This window comes from Alligator mississippiensis, chromosome 2 (assembly GCF_030867095.1).
Source record: "Alligator mississippiensis isolate rAllMis1 chromosome 2, rAllMis1, whole genome shotgun sequence".
Taxonomy (NCBI): domain Eukaryota; kingdom Metazoa; phylum Chordata; order Crocodylia; family Alligatoridae; genus Alligator; species Alligator mississippiensis.
The window spans coordinates 87,632,403-87,645,985 of NC_081825.1; the positions used below are offsets into that span (position 1 = coordinate 87,632,403).

A 13,583-nucleotide genomic window follows, 5' to 3' on the forward strand; every position below is an offset into this window, starting at 1 on the left:
AGATATGGAGCTGTTTTTTTCTTAGGTGACTAGTTCAAACCCAGTCTTGGTCAGTAAGGACTGAAATATATCTCTGTTCATTGACCTCCATAGAGTGAATCTGTGGCCTACTAGAGTAGACATTAATATTGCAATCTGATGGGTAGTCACAGTAATTACCAGTATATTAAAGATTGTATCAGCACAAAGACAGAATTATGTTCTAGGTCAGGATTGAGGATATGGCCTTACAGTGTGCAACAGTTCATATTGCTGCTGCTGTGCTGTATTATATGCATGAAGAAAGATCTTTGGTGCCCCACACTGTCATTCTGACACAATTCAATGTTATGGACGCCTCGTAAATACTTCAAATAATAAATTAAATATTTGAAGGATTAAAATATTAAAAAGAATTAGCGTAGGATAAAGTAACATCAACAAGTTTCCCTAATTCAGTTAAGCAGAGAAGTGGCCCTGAGGGAATTATCAAAGGAAAGGATTTCCAACTAACGTCATGGCATTAAACCCAGTATGTGACATGTCAGCGGATTTGAAGGCTGACACACTTAGGATCCTGCTATGAGGAAGGGCAATGTGCAGCTTCTGAACCAGTAAAGGAATTTGAGGTGGAAAACTGAGGTGAACTTGAATATGTCAAGTCACCAGTTTCTTGAAAATGTAGCTGTCTGGAGGTTCAAAAGCTAAATCAGGCATTGAAATGAATATCTCTTTTAAAAACCATGTTGGTCTTGATTCTCCTTTATGCTGCAACCCTTTTGCACTGCCAGGGAGCTTAGTGTTAATGAAATTCAGTCATAACATCTTAGTACAGTAGCTGAAAGCTTCTTTCTCTGCTTTGCTGGGAAAAAAAATGGCATGAAGGCCTAAACAGAACCAGAATGAGGAAATGTGTGTGCTGTGAAACCGTATGGTGTAATCCAGTGTATTTTGACCTTCCAGTAAACTGTAAATATTCTGATTAAGAGAGTCATCAGGCTGTAATAGTGACCTCTATCATAGCAGAAAGTATGAGCAGATCAAGTACTACTAGCAAATCAAGTGCTGTATACTGGGTTGGTCAGGCCACAACATAGAGCCCTGTTCCATTTTCGATTTTTTTTTGCAGTCACCAGTTTTCTCTTTATTATGTTGACATGGTGAGCTCCTCAGGGCAGGACTGCATTTTTATTCTTTGTTTGTACTAGGCCTAGCAGAGTATGGTCTTAATTCATGGTTTTGGCCCTTAGGTGCTATTGAAATTCAAAACAATAATAATCACTTTAAGAGATCTCAACATGTATTATGGCATTGTGCTAAATCCTGTAGAAATATCTGGCTAGGAAGTTCAGTCATTTCCACTTACTTATTTCAGTTTCAGAAGTACTTCTAGTTATGTTCATATGGGGCTTGCACTAGTTCAGCTGAAAGTTAACCCTTGCAACTTTCTCCTGTAGATTAGCTATGAGAGCTGCCTGACCACTTATCTGAAACTATATTTTCAAGTACCAAAGAACTTAGGGATGTTTCCCTTGTTCTTCTTAGACTGAACATCAACATATAGAACAGTAGTTTTCAACTTCGTGGGACTCAAGGCACCCCTTGCTAGACTTGAGGCACCCCTCCATAATATTTGTGAATTGAGTGGCACTCAATTTCAAAAACAAATTCACATATTACTCTGCTTACCCCCCTGCAGAGGGGTTGGCAGTGAGGGCGAGAGGTCATTCAGGCAAGGACAAGCCTGAGCCAGCATTTATCTACTTAGCTTACCTGCTTATCTCTGTACACCTCACAGCTTCCGGTACCCTACAAAGCATCTGGCAGTACCCCAGGAGCCCCCAGCACCCTGATGGAGAATCACTAATCTAGAATGTGTGGGGATGTAGAGGATTTGGCACCCTGATGAGGGAGTGACAAGTTTTCTCTATCAGACTCTTCCTGTTTTCACTGAGTTTACTTTCACAGTATTGCAGCTGTGCTAATATTAGCTGAGTAAGGTGGGTAGGTGCTTGTCAGGCCAGCCTCTCTTGGTCTGCTATCTGGTACCAGGTAAACCAGTACAGCCTGCTCTATGGTTGGGTTGTTGGTGACTAAACTGGTGCCCCCACCTGGGCTAGCCTGGGTGAGGAGGCTATGTGGACACCCAACAGGACTAAAAACAAGACCTGTCAAAGGGCGGATGAACATATCGTGAGCCAACAACCATCCATACCTGGAGAAGAGATGAGCGCCATCAGGTCGCTCTGCCTGAAGCATCACCAATGATGCAAAGCAGCTCAGCTAAACTAGGAAGGTTATTACACTATCCAAGGTGCCCCAGTGGCTGCAGCAGCCTTGGGACTGACTTGACTTGAAGATGGCTAGGCCTTCCTTTACTACCTTGACTCTCTCAGGCCAACTTTGGCCTGAGAACTGGAAGAAATGGGGAAGGGGTGAGGCAGAGTATCACTTGCTACACTCTGCAGTCCTGTGCAACTGATTCAGTCAGCATAGCTTAAATCATCCCTTAGACCCAAGATCTGCTCAACTGCACAGAGATTTTCAGTGAAGAATCTGGCCTGCTTTCTTTAAATGCTGCCATGTTAACAGAGCCATAAATCCACCCTTTGCTCACTCACAGGCATAAGGCTGTATTTCTTGCTGTCATTCCTAAATATATCACCTCAGGAAGATTATGCATCTAGGAAGGATGCTGCAAATTCCAAAGCATGCTAATTTTTCATGGCTTGTAAGTTACCCTACTTGTTAAATTTGAGGGCAGCTAAACAAAAAGGAAGAGATTTATTATCTTCCTTATTATCTTATATTATTTATTGGGTCTGATTATCCCAATTCAGCTAAAAGAGTCTTACCAGTTTTTTTGGTTTAAACTATGTTTGCACATTCATTGACAGATGACGCGTGGCTTCTTTCTGTAGAGTCAACATGTTGGGGGGAAAAGACTGGAAAAATATTGGAACAAAATATCAGTTTCTGATATGCTCAGTTTCTAGGTTTGTACCCAGGTAGTACAAACGTATTCTCTCCAGCAGGTCATGCTGTACAACTCCTTCCACACATACTTCCGAGTTGAGCATTTCAGGACCAACAGAATGCTACAAAATAGTACTAATAATATAGTAATATTTTATATATTTTAATGATTTTCACCATAAGCCTATGATATACATATGCCCCATTAAGAAGCTTGGTATGTGCTTATGGTAAGAACACCCAAGTTACTTGAGGTATTTCATTAGTGTAGGTCTGTCTAGCTAGTGGTCCCTGTACTGCATCCAGCCTGCAAGGGATTAAAGTATAGCCCCAGACTTCTGTCTGGCCTCTGTTGCTCCCATTGCTCTGGCTGTGGCAGTGGTCCCTGGAAGAGAAGAGCATGATGGGAAGGCCTGGTGAGCTTGCTGACTGTGCAGCAGCACCAGCTGAGGGTGCTCATACTGCCTGCATTGCAGCAGCAGAGGGGGTAATTGCCCGCATAGTGATGTCAGCAGGTGGGCTCGCACAGCAGGGAGGAAAGGCAGAGGAAGGAGGGCGCTCATGTGGCAGTGATGGGGGAGGATTGCCTGCACAGTAGTGGCAAGTCAGGCTCACACAGCAGTGGTGGGTGGAGAGGAAGGGGCTTGCCCATGTATTGGTTGGAAGGGGGTTGGGTGGGGAGGGCACACGTGACAGAAATGTGGGGTGATCACAAACGTGGTGGTAGCAACAGGGGATCTCGTGGTGGTGTAGGAGGCAGGGAGCCCGTGCTGCCCTTGTAACATGCAGCCCGTGCAGTGTGTGACCTGGGGCCCGTGAGCTCCGCAGCATGTGGCCCCCAGCCACTCTGAAATTAGACAGCCCTGCATTAGGAGACCCTCATACATGATGGTCTCCTTTCACTGATCTGAGAAGTTGGGAGAGAAAATAACTTTTCCCTAAAGGATGAGGTGAGGTGGGATAGAAGAGGAACCAATCTACATGCTACCTCCTGTTGTAACTGTGAACTGCAAATCAGCTTGGATGGACAGATCTTGGCAAGGAGGAGCACAGACTGCAGGGTTTGCTCATTCTGCATCTTAGTCGGTGTTGGAGCCAGGATATGTGGAAGTCTATGAATGCTCTCAGATGTATGTGTGGGATGACATAGAAGGTCCTGTGTGTGGTCTAGAGAACAGTGCACTGTACTGCGACTGAAGATCTGGACGCTATTCTTGATTCTGCTGCTTGTTGTCTCCTTTGCCCTGTGCTGACTTCCTTTGCAAAGTGCTTTGAGATGTACTGATGATAAGCTCTTTAGGAAAACTAGGTATTGTTTTATGAAATGGCTCAGCAGGAAATGGAGTACTTGTGGCACAGTGGGCAGCTGAGCTGAGGGCATTGTTAATTCCTAGCCTCTAAGATTACTATTCTTTTTTCAAAAGCAGCACCAGCCTTAGTATTTTGGAATGGGCCTTTCAAAACAACATCTTACTTTCCCCTTCCTTCAACACAGTGTAACTGATTCCTGTCCACTAGGCTCTTGACACTATGTGCATAGTAAACCTGGGGATTTAGAGAACAGGTACATGAATGTTTTTATTGGTGGAAAAGTAGATAGATATAGGAGCAGTTGAGGGTGGTGAGGAGTGAGGGGAAGTGTTCTTTATATGTTCTGTATCTTGAAGCAGAACTGGACCCAGCTGCTTTTTCTAGCCCGTCTAACAGTTTGATTCAAGATGACATGAAACCTGAGACACTGCTCAGTGAAATCCATAACTGTTGAAAAAGCAGGTGCCTGGAAGTTCCCACAACGTCCCCAAAGGTCACCAATGTTCAGAATGTAAGTTCTGTATGAAGGTGTGCACAGATTGGGTAAATAGCACCTTTAACAACTTATTTGAATATGTTATGAGGGATTTTCAGGCACAGCATTTGTCTGACTCTTCTTTTAGCACTGGAAGTGAAGTTAGGAGGAAGTGTTTCTGAAATCCTGTCAATAGCTAACTGCCTGTTTAGTACACACAATTATTTTCTTTGAATGCACTGGATTTCTAGATTGGGTTCAACAAACTGACATATGCCCACCCAGAAGCTTTCAGATTTCTGCTGGCATACAGACCGCAGTCAAGTTTGCAAAAGAAATATATTTCTGTATGCTACTGATCCACAAATACAACCCCTGCTTAACGCTGTTTCACTTAGTGCTATTTCGCTATAACACTCGCTTAACATTGATACTCGATTCCACTTAGCGCTCAGCAAGTTTTGTTATAATGCTCATGGGCATCATGCAAGGCCATCTTGGTTCATCAGAAACTTTTGGTTTCACTTAATGCTATTCTGCTTAATGCTTATTTTTCTTGGGAACCAATTACGAGTGCTAAGCGGCAGTTGCCTATACTGGTTTTGTTGCTGATTTGTGGTCTCTCGCTTCATTCATCCTTACTGTGAACTTTACATAAAGCCCACTGAAGTGAACAGAAAAAAACTTTGAAGCCATCTTTGCAAAAGGAATTTAGGCACCTAGGCGGGTATTTGAATCCATGTACTTCATCTCTCGTAAGAGTGCCCTACACACCAATCTAGAAGCAGGGTTGGGGTGAGGGCACTCTTTTGGATGGAGCTATTTCAGTTTGAATAGAATAAATAAATGTTCATTGGAGCAAGGACTTCCCACCTCCCAGGGGAGTGCCTTAACTTCTGACATTCTCTCTCAGCAGGTAAATATTTAATTATGATATTAAGCAGAGGGACCTCAAGTCCAATCCCTGAGTAAAGAAGCTTCTTCGTATGTCAGTTGGGAATTGTGGCCAGCACCTCTGGGTGGGCTCAAACCCCCAGCCTTTTAGTTAATTGCCAAACACACTAGCTTACTATCCACAGAGACACCACATTGCAGTGCCTAAGTCTTGCCAGGTAAAGCTAAACCCCATTTCATCCTGAAATTCCAGTGCTTGCCATTTGCAAAATGCTTGGAGAGCACCCTTACCAATGTCCTCCTAAAGGAGTTATCTGGGGATACACGGTATTAGATCCCCATAACTGGTTTAAAATGAACATGAGAATCATGTCCCTGGAGTTGAAACACAGAGGTTGCATTATTAACAACAAGGTCAGAACAGGCAGTGAGGATGCTCATTCCCCTTCCTCTTTATTAGCATTGTAGTTAAAGCCTTTACCCAGAAACTAGGAGGTATGTTTGCATCCTCTGCCTAAGGAGCTGCAAATCTACATCTCTCAACTTCTGGAGAGGTTTGTAAAGACTAGGCTATAGGCTGTTCTGGGGGGTAAGGGGGAAGTACCCTATTCCCATTTAACAGCTCTGGTGAAGCTGTGATATTGTGCAGAAAAGTATTCCAGATTCATTGCACCGGAAAGGGAGCATGACTCTCAAGCTCAGTGGTTAGTCTATTCAGCTGGAAGGATGAGTCATGCTTGTTCTGGCCTTGACTTCCAGGACTATTTGTGCATTTTATGCAACACTGGCTCATGTAAAATACAGAAATAGTGGTGGTTGAAGCAGGGGGTGCTACTTCCCAGCTGAGCGCTCAGGTTTATGCAATGTACTTCATTTTGTGCACGCTCTCTCTGGCCTGACAACCCTCAGATTATTTTCTTAACTAAAAAATAGCAGAACTATAGACTTCTGAAAGTACGTTAAACAGGTCTGATTGAGGATGTAGCAAATCTCTTTCCCAAAACACTTAAAATTTCCCAGAAAAGCAGTGCAGACCAGAAAAGCAGTGCATTAGCTGGACCCTGAAAAAGGAATGTAAAGATTTGGGTTTAAAAATGGAAAGCTTAACTGTAGAGAGATTTCTGTTGCTCCTTAAATATTTCCTTTCTTTTCTGGAGCTTGCAGGGATCATGTACAAGGAAGGTGGTCTGCAGTGTAGGGCTGATCACAGCTGTATTTATTGGGGCTAGTACCTGTGACTGCAGTGTCCAAAACTAAGTTCCTCAGAACCTGTTCAGCCTCTGCCTAAGCTTGGAGGTACCTAGAGCCCCTAAAGCCTAGCTCCACAGAGGGGATATAGTTGTTGCAGCGTTGAGCATTGCAGCATGTAACAGTTAAGCTCTTAACAAGAGCTACCAAAGAAGTGAGTAGGAAAAGCTGAGGATGAGGTGTTATAAATCTACAGTCTGCTCCAGTGCTACAGGTAAGGGGGCATCAGGATGCTCATGACACTCATCGCAATTTTGTGTGGGATCCAGCTACTGAAGCAGCAACAGACCCCGGTGAGATAGAGGGAAAGCCTCATTTGTGAATCCCAATAGGACTTAGACAAGTGCTATTGAGATTAGGGTATTTTGGGCACCTGTGGGTTTTAGGTGCTTCCAAGATTAGTCAGTAGCTGAGCAGGGGTTTTGGGGATCTATATTTTGTGTTAAAGTGTCTAATGTGGCAATGAAGTACACCAGAGTTACTTTGGACTTACATTTTCATGAATGTAGTTTCCCAGGTGCCTAATCTGTGCCTAAATCTAGGCAGGAAAATGCCCATCTTGCTTGTAGAGCCTGCACAGGTGAATCTTCGCAGAGCATATCTACTAGATAACAAAGCAGAGACATAGGAGGCAGTGTCATTGCCGGTGCCCTCTTGTGGAATAGCCCAGTGATTAGACCATTTGTGCAGGACATTAGAAGCCTAGTATTTAATTCACTCCTTTGCTTGAGGGACTTTGAGTTGTATTTCTCACACTCTAGGAGGGACAGTTCCAGGCATTGGACAAGTTGCAAATCTCAGACAAAGGGAGGCTGTGCTTTAAGGAATATTTATTTATCTATTCAACCATTCAATGTTGTCCACAGGAGATAGGAGAGATTGTGTAAGTCTCACACCAGAATGCTAAACAGCCTAAGAGTAAGGGGTATGAGAGACCTATATTCAAGACCTTGCTCCAAATAAGGTAGAGAGGGGATTTGGAAAGGTTTGTGCCCTAATCACTTGGCTATTGACAGTAACGAGGAGTGGGATTTCCCTCTTTTTTCATACAAAATCTCAAGCAGTTAGTTGAGTAATTATCAGGCAGGGTATAGATCTGAAGGCGCAGATGGAAGAGCAGTTTCCCAGACAGCGCTGGAGGGTGGGCTGGAGGATTAGAGGCCCCCCGTCCCCACCTTAAAGGAGCTTCAATCCACTTGTTCCACTGTCCAGCACCAACTAAAAAACCCCAGACCGAACTCCCTCCACTCCCTTCCTTGCTCCCATTCTGCAGACAGTGCCAGAGCAGGGCTGAGCTGCAATCGGTCCAGCCCTGTATACAGAAACAAGTTACTGAAGATACTTCGTTTTGATCATCTTCATCTGAACCCTCAGACAACAAGGGTTCAGAGTTTCATGGGATCAGTCCCTTTTAAAGCACTCTGCAGCCATGCACTTCTGTCTGCTCATGGTTGTAGAGCACTTTCAAGGGTCAGATTGACTGAAAATTGACACTTCTGTCTGCACCTTGAGATCATCCTCAGTATTTCCCACTGACTATTTTACATGTCCTGTAGTCAGTTTGATAAACCCATTATTAGCCACCTAATTCTCCAAGAAGCCTGAGTATTTAACTTGAGGCTGTGAATTCCACAGGGCAACATGACACCTAAGTTCCTTTGTTAATTTTTCCCTTGGTTTCTTTAATGCTAAGCTTGGTATGTTAATTCATATACAACGCCAGTCTGGAGTGGCACTGACAGTGCAGTAAGATGGGAATTAGTTATAACTCTTTATAACATGCTATTTGTCAGTTATAACAGAAAATGAATAGGACAAGTGTTGTAGTCAAAATAAATGGTTCAGTTAGCATATTCTAGTGGAATTCATTTTCGGTTCTCTTCTTTATGCTGATCACGTTTCAAGAAATCAAGAGAGAGGCTTATGAAAACCATTATGAAATTATGCTAGTGTGGTACAACATTTTCCAAATGTGTTTTTTTTTTTCTAAAGTCAGATAAAGACAGCCGCCTGCCTGGTATAATGGAAGGGCAGGGATGACAGGGAAGAGGTATACAAATTGATTACATTCAGTATGCAGAATTAATGGGCTTCATTCACTCTGTGTTGAGAGGGAAAGGAAGACCAATTTGTCATTTAGAACATTTTATGTTAGAAAACTGGAATAGACAGAGAAAGAGAGTGCATAAGCCAAAGACAAGTGTATGGAATGAAGGACAGAGAAACCCAGCATGCTGCAGTTTACTGCTGGATGAACTACCCAGAAAGAACAATTTATTGGCAAATTTAACTCTTTTTGCTGTTGATCAGTTATCCATGGGCAGAAAGCTGTTCCAAGTTCCACTGGCTTCGGATAGTCACAAGAGTCCAAAACCACAGCCAAGAATTGACTGGGTACAGTGTTCACTAGCGATGCCAACTATGTTCTGGCTATGCTGCCTCCAGCAGTAGTGGAGGGTTTGGCATCCAACTGGGTAAGGGATATCCTTGTACCAGGACAATTCTCCTGAGGCCAGGGACATCATACACTGTAGAGGTAGATGCTGCTTGCCTATTAAGACCCTTCCCATTATAGATTGGACATATTTAAATGAAAAGCTTGGGTTACTCCTCCCCTAAACAAGCACCTGCAAATGTGGGTAATGTATGTTCTCCTTCAGGATACTGTTGCACAAGGAGCAAAAACATCCATCTGTAATGACTGCCTTAGAGCACAACCCAAACACAACCTGATCCAACTGGAAGTTGATTTACCAGTAAGAGGAGGACTGAGTTAATGTAGGAAGCTACTCTCAGTAGTGTAACAAGGGGTGATCCAGAGGAGGACCAGCTCTGGGTGCCGACTTAGGAGGGGCACCAAAATTCCCTTCCACACCCACAGAGTCTGCACCTTGGGCAGCAAGAAAGGCCCTACAGTGTTGCTCTGGAAGCAACAGCCAGTGCAAGGACACCACGTTGCTACAGCTGCTTTAAGATCAAGAGCAGGAGTGGACAGCGCTGCAGCTGCAGCAGCCGCCAGGAAATGGAAGATTCCTTCCCGTGCCTTGCTCTCCCACAGTTTGCCCAGCTTGTTATGCCACTGGCTACTTTATCTGGCATTGTAACAAGGCCCTTCTACTTTATTCAGTGTAATTGTAACACAGTGTCCCAGGATTATCAGATGTTGATATCACTGTCATCATCACTCTTTCTGGCTAACTCATTAAGGAGAATCAATTAATTTATCAAACCATGGCAACCTGAGGAGCTATCACTTAAAGGAAGATGACAATGTAAAGTGCCTATATTGAGTCTCATTTGAAGCGTGATCACCAAGGACGCAACTCTCCATAACTCTTGCCTGTCCCCATTGTTGGCAATGTGACTGGTTTATATACCTCATGCCACTAACTGTTCATAGGATTGTAGGAAAGTATGGCTGGAGAGGACCTCAAAAGGGTTGGAAGGGACCTCATGTTGCTGTCCTCTCTCTTCTGTTTTTGAAAGCTTCAGAGAGGCTTTGTTAATTAATGCCCCGTGGATTGCACAGATGTAAATGAAAGCAGAAGTTGGCCCAATTAAATCAATACTTTAAGGATCTGGGTCTGAATGCTTAAAAGGAACATGCTGAAGCCCAATATCCTCTAATAAACCTTGATTTATTATTTTTCAGACTGACACATTGGAATTAACATATAGGAATTCAGACATGTACAAATTCATTTTAAAACATCAATTATTTTAATTCTATTAATACCAGTTCACATGTAGAGTTTATAGCTGCACCTTTTGAAAGAGTTAAGTCATTAATTAATGTAATTTATAATAAGTTAGTAAGGGTTTTTTAAGCTAAACTTATTTTAATTCTATATTAAAATTCTATCTCTGGAGCCTTAATATAACCAATTTTAAGACTTGTCTACACAGGGAAGAATGTCGTGTATCAAGACAGGGTGTAAATCCACAGGGCCTTGTGCCTTTTTGCAAGGCTGATGAAGCTTCCAACTTTTGGGGATGGTGCAGTTCATTGTAAGAATCAGGCAAGTGCTGGTGCAGGATAGTGCATCATGATTAAAGCAGTCTGTTTTCTAACTACTAAAGCATAAAGCTAATTACTGAAGGACTGGTTAGGATAACTGCTGTTCTCTCTAATGAGGGGAAAATTGTTACTTTGAATGCAACGGAAGAACTACCAACTTGTCACACTCTATCTATATCTCTAAATTATAGGCAGCACCAGTGGTGATGCATGTAGTTAGAGTGAATTGGTGCTTTCAGTTATAAGGTCCAGATTTTGGTTGCTGATAACTGCTAGATTGTAACTACGTGGACTGAAATTTTGAATGTAGGTATGTGCCTCATACCATTTTTTTAAATTAATGCTGTCAGCCCTACTCCACTGCCAAATTACCAGATCAATTCCAGGCCACGCCCCCTACCCATACAACAAGATTGGGGACAGGCCACAACCCCTCTCCTCCCTGCCCCCTGACCCTGGTGGGTAGATTGGGGCTGGGCCATGCCCCCTTCCCAATGTGCAGCTGGATTGGGGCCAGATTCAGGGCCAGATTAACCCTTTAGTGGGCCCTAGGGAAACAAGCTTGTGGGCCCCAGACCAGTTGAGACCCCCCCCCCACCTCAGTGCTGCCACCTATGGGGAGCAGGGCTTGGAGCCACCACTAGAAAGCAGCTGCCATGGCGGTGAGGCCAATGAAGGGAAGGGAAGGGCAGGGCAGGGCACAGGGCCATTCGTACTGCCACCGCAGAGGGAAGGAGTGGGGTCCCCCTCCACAGCTCAGGGCCCTAGGCATGAGCTTAGTTTGCCTATGCATTAATTCGGCCCTGGCCAGATTGCCCTCCAGCCTCCCTCCACATGGCCAGATTGAAGCTGAGCTGCTCCCCAGCCCACCTCCTCACATTTGGATCAGGCTCCACTGCATCCACCCCACACACTGGATTGGGCCCATGGGCTGGATCCAGCCCGTGGAGGGACCAGGCACTGCCCTTGTGGCCCACAGAGCAGAAAGATTGAGTACCATTGGTTTAATCTGATTAGTTTACTGATAGAAAGCTAGTACATACACCATTCAACTCATTTCAAAAGTAGCTGAGCAAGTTTTACCTAGGCTTTCATGTCATATTGTCTCCCCCTTGGGCAGAAACTAGGCCTGCAAAATGTCAGCCTCATAAGTGAAAACTCCAGACAGTTACAAATACCTGAAAACATAGGGTTAAAATGGAAGCGACATAGGCTGTTGCCACTACTCCAGCTCATATTATGCAATATATTTTATTTTCAACACCCCATAATTCAGTTTTCATTGAATAAACTTCCTGGCACTCATGACAGAGAGAAGTAGACAGGGTGCTTAATAGTTGCAGCCAGGGGCTAGACACAGATACATATGGTACTGGTTTTAGCCCCTGCTAAGCCAAACATTGCATACTTCCTTCTCTAAGGCACTGAGGCATCTATCTGGCTGTTTAAAAGGCAGTTGGGTGGCTAAATACGTTTGAGTCTGTGGCTTAAGACAAACCATATGCTTTGCATCATTCTAAACTGCTCTCATGAGTAAATAAATTTAAAAATATATATAGGTACACAGAAGGTGCACAAAATTGTTTCTAAAATCATTTGGTGTGGACACTTTCTGCCGCTAGAATGCATCTCTTTTATCCCATATTCACTGTGTTTAGAGCCAGAAGGGGTTATTATATCATCTAATGTGACCTCCTGCATATCACACAGCCTTTCATTTCCCCTGTGTACCCACATTTTAAGCCCAAGACTTGTGTTTGTCTAAAGCACAATTTAATTTATAATTCAGCTAGTGTTTCCACTGAAGAAGACTTTTATTTCTTTCAAAGTGGCGATGTCACTTATTTGAAGCTCCCAGTGGGGTTGTAGGTTGATATTTTACCTTTTAAAATAATTTAAAACAATTCTGCAAATGGTTGAAAAAGACTCTGGGGTACCCAGTTTAGTTGTCGATTTTCTAAATGGTTTAAATGCTAAAGTCTGTAAAATAAATTGTATGTAGCTGGAATTAAAATGAACAAAGCTTGTATTTTTCCTTTGGGAAATGGCTTTAATTAAAAAAGAAAATGATGTTGCTTTTCTATATAAAGTTCTAGACTGGGAATATGTGTATGTTTTAGCAAAACAATTATTTATTCAGTGTTTTAAAGTCTTGGTTCTGCATAAGGTAGTTTCAAGAAAAAAAGTCTGTACAAAGGAAGCCATATACGGGCTGAGAGCAGTTTATCCAGCCTGATTGAGCTAGCACAGGTGAGAATATGCATAGGTACTTTTTGCAGAATGTGGAGTTGCCTCAATGAATACAAAGAACTAATGAAATGTGCAAGAGTGGGTTTTTTTTTTCTTTTACAGAAAAAACTGCTTAGTATAGGTCCCATTAATGGATCATTAAACCAGCTAGGGAGATAGCTCTCGCTTCCATGTATTGTTCACTTTTTCAAAACCTGCTTTTTCATTTCTGGTTTTATATCTGGAGGAGAGGCTCTGTTCTGCTTTTCCGTTATTGTAGACTCATTTTCTCATGACTCTGGGCCATGCTGTGAAAAGACAGGGAAAGTAGTTGGCTTTGTTCAATAGAGCATTTGGTTTGTCTTTCAATTTTCCTTTCTGCTGGTTATAGACCAGGCCTCCTGGATGCTGTGTTGCAGCCAGTAGTTATAGTGATAGTTACTGCATACTTTT

General features: G+C 43.1%; 1 protein-coding gene and 1 long non-coding RNA gene across 6 annotated transcripts in view; one reads left to right on the forward strand and one right to left on the reverse strand.

The window, feature by feature from the left end:
• Positions 1–13,583, forward strand: part of MARCHF1 (membrane associated ring-CH-type finger 1) — a 501,421-nt gene that overhangs the window by 456,385 nt on the left and 31,453 nt on the right. The window lies entirely within an intron of this gene.
• LOC109281636 (uncharacterized) overlaps positions 1–13,583 on the reverse strand; it is a 51,157-nt gene that overhangs the window by 9,979 nt on the left and 27,595 nt on the right. For 2 of the 3 annotated variants that reach the window (XR_002088354.2, XR_002088353.2), the window contains one exon: positions 7,377–7,487. The exons of the other annotated variant lie outside the window; for it this stretch is intronic. This is a non-coding gene — a long non-coding RNA (uncharacterized LOC109281636). The remainder of the gene's footprint in view (positions 1–7,376; positions 7,488–13,583) is intronic. 3 annotated transcript variants of the gene reach the window in all.